Source organism: Cyanistes caeruleus, chromosome 6 (genome assembly GCF_971803275.1).
Source record: "Cyanistes caeruleus chromosome 6, bCyaCae1.hap1.1, whole genome shotgun sequence".
NCBI lineage: Eukaryota > Metazoa > Chordata > Aves > Passeriformes > Paridae > Cyanistes > Cyanistes caeruleus.
Window position 1 is genome coordinate 24,634,841 of NC_141706.1, and position 6,424 is coordinate 24,641,264.

Sequence of the window (6,424 nt, forward strand, 5' to 3'; positions counted from 1 at the left end):
CCCAATCAAAAACTTCTTTCCTACATAGAAGGCCCACTCACTTTCTTCCCAAAAGGGATTCACCCTTGATTGTTCTGCTTCAGTGATGTTATAGGTCTGATTCAGTAAAAAAGGAATTGCTGTACAGATGTCTCTATAGATATCATGAAAATGTTTTTCTTCTCTTCCTTTTCCTACTTATTCTCTATAGCTTACTCAGGAAAATGATGAGGAATCTTCCAGAGAGTGCAGCTGGGTGCTGGAGCTGGTAAGTGTAGGGTGGTGTAGAAATCATACAGTGGCCCTGCATCTATACTAAAGGATAATAAAGTTGTGTGTAAGACAGGAAATCATAGACCAAATACTGGCAACCACATCCTATGTAGATTTTGCCAAGATTGGCTTTGATTGCCAACTGGTGGCCAGAAGCTGTGTCTGATTCAGTTCTTCCCTAAGGCCACCCACCTGGTGCTCAGAGGCACTGGGGCAGCCAGACTGGTTGTGGCCACAGCAATGCTCTAGCCAAAGTGAGCATCTCCTGCCAGCACAGAATGGGCTGATTCCTTCTTATTGGTAGATTTGTATTAAGTAAGAAATTAGGAATGCTGTGTGTGCTGTGGTATTGAAGAGTCAGGTATATTGATTTACCTCTTTCTCCTGAAAGACTGCAGGTATTGGGGTTTGCCAGCAGTTTGTGAAAATCTGTTGTGAGGGTAGGAGCAAGTCTTTCCAAACTATCCCTCTGGGGACTTCTGCTAACAGATTAATCAACTCACTGCAGTAAATTGGCCAAGGACGTTGTTGGGTGGTGGAATCTGAGGTGTTGTGGATGTGGCTGGGATTGCCCTAGTTAACAAAAATATAGCTGCAGGTACAAACTCTAGAGTCCCATGAATGGTGTTTGCTACTAATGGCCTCTAGGTACTCTGGTGAGATGGAGCTTCCTGGATATCTGAGAGATTTTCCAATGGTCTGGAGCAAGGAGGAGGTGGCAGGGGAATGATCTCTCCATATATGTGATCTATCATGCTGCCTATGCAGCAAAGTAGCTGGACAGAGAAGGAGAAACAGGTAGGAATTAAAAGGCAGGAAAACTTGCTTTTTGGCAGTCAGGCTGACAGAAGACTTGCCTTTCTAAGTGTCAAGAATTCCAGTGTTATGGAAATTGTTGCCTAAAGGTAGCTTGAAGGAGGGCAAGCCTTGTGCTGGTAGTCTTAATACATCCTGGCTATTCAAGAAATAATATTCTTAAGGGTCTGATGGGAGACTAGGCTGCTTTTTGACCTTCCTCTGCTTGGCTTTGATTTCAGACTTTCCCTTCCTTGTTTGTATAACATAGGAGCAAATTTGATAACTTCAGTTGCTGGCCTGGAGCTCAGACAACTGGCAAAAAAGGTCAGGAAAGAAAGTACAGAAAGCTACTGCTTTCCCCTGGCTGCTGACCACTCCTTCTCCTTATCACTGAGGCCATTGGCAGCTCAGATTGCCCTTGCTCTTGTAACAAAGGTTGCTGGGTAGGAGAAGAATTGCAAAAATGAGCAGCAAAAAGCAGACAAGACCTCAGGAGCAATTTGTAGGAGTATGTTTTAAAGCTCAGGCCAGATTAAGGGGTGAGCACAGCCTGCATAAGAAACCTTCTCTGCAAAAGGCTGCACAGACTGTGCCAATATGCATCCCTGTGCTCCCCTCACCTCTTCCAGACTGCAGTCTGTGACCAGTGGTGTTGGATCCTGCCCACTTGAAGCTCCATCACCAACCTCATCCTTGGCAGTGACTGAGAAGAGCTGGAGGTGAGGAAGAGGAGCAGAATGGTGGTGCGGGTACCGGTCTTCATCTGTGGAAAGATACCCCGCTGGGTATTCTAGGACCCATCTGAAACCCCTGTGTGGCAGCTGAGGGCTGTGTGGGACTTGATCTAGTTCACTCAGAGATCACCGAAATTAAAGCCACTTCATTACAGCAGCACACATTGACAGGTACTGCTAGTGCCTGAACACAGCCCATATGTCTTGGCTGTGTCAGTGGCTTGCATGTAGTGGTTTTTTCCTCTTGTGAATAGCAACATTTACAGATGATCACTCAGTGGGGGTTCACAGAGTCGTTCAGGTCCTTGCATCTTTATCCTCACGTTTTTCAGAGTGCAATTAACAAAAATTAATTTAATTGCTTTTGTGTGTGCAAATGGCAAAATGGCAAAAAGACCTGGCTTTTTGCAGTCAAACCAAAGGGGTAAAATGCTCATTGGTTCACAGTACGCTCCTATCCCTTTTCTTTGTGTTAAAACCTAAGCTGAATTACCCAGACTCCTTCAATTTGCAGAACCAGACTTGAAATATCTGAAATCTGGGCTTTCCTCTGAATTTTGCCATACCAGTTTCTGAGAAAGGTTATCAGAAAACAGAATCCAAACTGAAATGCAGGAGAGGAGAGGAATTCACTGCCTGCCTGTTTTTAAACAGGAGTCCACCTGCTGAGAAGGTCTAGTACAGTTCAGAAGGATTCTTATTGTGTCACGGTGATTTTCCTATCTCTACTTCAAGCCACGCTCTGCGGTCTTTTTCAGAGAAGGGAGAATGTCCTACTCTGCTCCACAGAAGCTACTTATAGCAATGTTCATGGTGCTGGAGAGCTGTCAGCTTTGCTAAGTGGTGAGGCAGGGGGGAAGCAGAGACTTGAGATAAGAATAGTAAGTGAAATCTAAAATTTGACAGGCCTGTCAAGGAGGAAATTACAGCTTGGAGGAGGAAAAGTGGTTGTGTTTTGAATTTTCTGTAGTAAATATAAAGTCTGGGGGTTTTGGCGGTGAGGAGGCAGTTCCACCAGGAATGTGTAAAGCTTTGTTTTGGACATGCCTGCCACAGCTGTTTTTCATTATAAGAGAGCATGAGGAGGACTTGGTGACAAGGAAACCTTGTTTACTACGGTAGAGCTTGTGTAGAAGATGCAGGAAGACAGGCAGAGATAAGTGTAGAGGGAGACTGGAGGACACTGGAAATCTCTTGAGTCCAGGTGCCACCTGAATGAGTTTGGCATAAGGTTATCCTTTCTTCCCCATCTCCACTGAAATAACAAGTTGCTGACCTCACCTGGCAGCAACTGCAGTGCAGTTCCTGGCTGTGCCAGGGGCAGGGCACTTGTTTTTCATGGGCTGTGTTTAAGAATTTGATACTTGCTTTTTAAATTTTATTCTAAATTCTGCTCTCGGGCCAGCTTGAACTTGTACTGTGGAAGAAGTGCTATTATTTATGGCTGCTCTGCTGGGTTTCAGTCAAAATTTCTGCCAGAGGGAGTGGAGGGTAAAAGGGGAGGTGAGGGATGTGCAGGAGAGCTCTGCCAGTCCAATCTAGAAATGTGCCAGCACACAGGCACGCACATCACCTGCTGTTCACGGGAGGCAGAGGTGTGAGATAAGGCATCCAGGGCCAGGCAACAGGCTGCAGTCAAAGCATGAGCAGTGCAGCCACATCTCAGCCCTTCCTGCTGGACTCTGCAGTGCTCTGGATAAGCTGTCCTACTCATTCCCTACTCCTCCATGTGGAGCATCGGCTTCTTTCTCTGCAGGATGTGTTCATGTAAGCTGAATGGAATTTGCAATGAAAACAGGAGAGGTACACCTTCATCCTTTTCTGCCTCCCCAGAGTATGAGGAGGTTTGGTCCTGTACCAGTAATACCTGTGATGAGTTTGGTGAAGGGAGGGACTGGGCACCAGAAATGACAGTACTGCTGTCACAGGATGTTCTGGTCTCACTTTTGAGGAAAGCTCTCACTGCGTTGTCCTAGTGTTGGAACAGAGCTGTCCATCAGGACTGACACTGGGATATTCTCTAGCTGTGATGTGCATTTCCTCCTGGATGGGACCTCTTGGATGAGCTCCTGTGCAGCTGCTCCACTGGATTTCAGTAGGGACCCACATGTGAGCCATCCTCACCTTGGCAGGCCTGGGCAGCTTAGGCTGTTGGAAGCACCTTCCACAGGAGAGCAGGGGACCCTTCCCTGTGCCCAAGTTAGAGGGGTGGGGTCAGCTATCCTGATGATATGAATGCAAAGCAGCTATGCTCACATTTCTCAAGTCACATTTCCCCCAGGACCAATCTGTCCATACTTAGTGCACTCAGATGTTTAAGGTATCCCTCTATTTTGATGTTTCTCTGACTGCCAGTCTAATTGAAATACCTGTTCTCAAGAAGAGAATGCTGAAGCACTTCTGAATATTGCTTGTTCAACTCTTAGCTAGCGGTTTGTAAGAGATTTAGCTTGTAGCTTCTTGGGCAGGTGTCAGAATGAATCTGCTCTCCTATGGATCAGCTGGAGCCTTCAGTGCCTAATAAGAGAGAAGATCTGATTTGAAAAGTTACCTAGACATGGGAGTCCAGTAAAGGGTCTTGACCAGTAGAGATTTTCTGGTGTCTTAGAAGAGTTTAGGTCCTTCTCTTTATGGGTATAATAGGCACCCTATTTCTATGAACTTGTGCAAATTTGGTATCTTTGAGCCCTCACTTCTTCTGTCAAGACTGACAAAGAGTTTTAAAATATTTGAGGAGGAAAAGAAAATTATGGGTAGCAGACAGGCACAAGTAGATCCCTGTCAAGTAAATGGAACATACAGTTCTGTTTCTGAGCACTTATGGCTGTTTAAGAGGGTCATGATGTTCCTAGGATTGTTTGTATAAGACATCAGGATGTTTCACTTTTCCTAACTGTCCTCTTGTTTAGACAGAAGGGGTGAATGACTTTTGCCAGTTCTTGAAGTGACATTCTTAGCAGTGATAATATCCCAGGATACAGGGATATAATGTTATTGATGAGCTTGGTCTTTGAATACAAAGCTGTTTGCTCCCACCTCTTCCAGACTGGATTGTGCTATGATTTCTAAGCTCTGCCAAAGTCCTTTTGGCTACTTTCTTATTGTTACAGAGCAAATAAAGGAGAATTCCTAGTGCAGACAGCAGGGAAATCAGGTCAGAGCCAAAAGCTGTTCTGCTCCCTGTGGACATGCTGGTGTGATAATGGGGAGCAGAGTAGCCAATGGTTAAGCCTGGGCAGTGCCTGATGACCATCTCTCCTACCAGGGGTCTGGTGTTGGATCCTTACAGCGCTATCACGGTGCCAAGAGCCTGGGTCAGGGGAGCCATGGAGCCAAAGTGAGTGTTTTAGCAAAGGCTGATGAGCACAGACTGCCTCTGAACATCACTCAGAAATTTGAGTGCTAAGACCTTTAGCTTTTTTCATTTCTGCCATAACAAAAAAGTCTGTCAGGTGACCTCTCTCTTTCCCCCATTCCTCCCTCTTTCAAACTTTCTCTTTTTTTCCCCCTAGGTCCCAAATCACTATTATTAATCACTTAAAAGAGCTAAAAATAAAGGTGAGAAATGGGAACAAGTATTCTACTTTGCACATTCAGATTCACTTTGGGCCGGAGCATGAGGTAAGCAATGGGCTTTGTGTCCTTGCTCTTGCAAAGAGTGCAGAGGATGTGCCAGCCACGGTGGCAGAGGAGAAGAAGGTGATGATAAAGCACTGCTCAGCTGAGCCTGGATGTTGCTTCTCTAGATCTCTCTTCCTTTTGGCTCCTCAGTCTGCAATACTTGGAAAGAGTAGGTCTGGTCCCTGCTTCCCAGTCAGCTGAAATGACACAGGATGTGGCTTCTCGTTTCTGCCTCTCTAGTCCTCTGGGAACAAAACCTTCGTGTTCTAAATACAGGCACTTCAGAGAGGAGGCATGGGCAGATTTCCCCACGCTTGCCCCTCTGTTTTCCCCCTTTGACCAAGCAGCACTAAGGTGGGTTCTTTCACAGCTTCTTGCTTAACTGCCACAGATTAACCCATCACTTGCCTTCTTTTCATTTCAAATTATTCACAGAATAAGACATACCTTTTAGTTCAAACCCCAGGAGTCCTTGTATTTTATAGTAAGTAGGCACATGGTCATATTTCAGCCTGCAGTTTTCAGAGGTCTGGAAATAAACGTTTGGCTTTTCTCAATGCCAAGCTGCTTAATAACCTGTTACAGCCTACACCTACTAATGCTCTCAGACACAAAGCTGTTGCCCCTGTTATAGATGCTTTTTTCCCTGGCATGCCTTCTTGAGGCTGATTTTTTTTTTTTTTTTTCCCAGTCTTGGCAGATAAAGTGCAAGATCTTTTTTTGAAAGTAGTCACTTTAAACTTTCCACTTTGGCTTGTAATTGCCCAATTGCTAAGAATCTTATATCCTGTTGTGTTTTCTCTTTATTGCCATTTGGTTTTGGGTACTTCCTGAGTTATGGTGTCTTCTCACAATAGCAGCAGATGTCAGCATGGCTTTTCTGGTGGCATAGACTGTATAGAGCAAAACAGCATTGTCCACTGTGCCCATTCCTGTGAGCTGGCAGTGCATCATGAAATTCCTTTAGTGCATAAAAGGTAAAGACAGGCTGGTTTTCACGTGAGGAGCTGATGGAACCT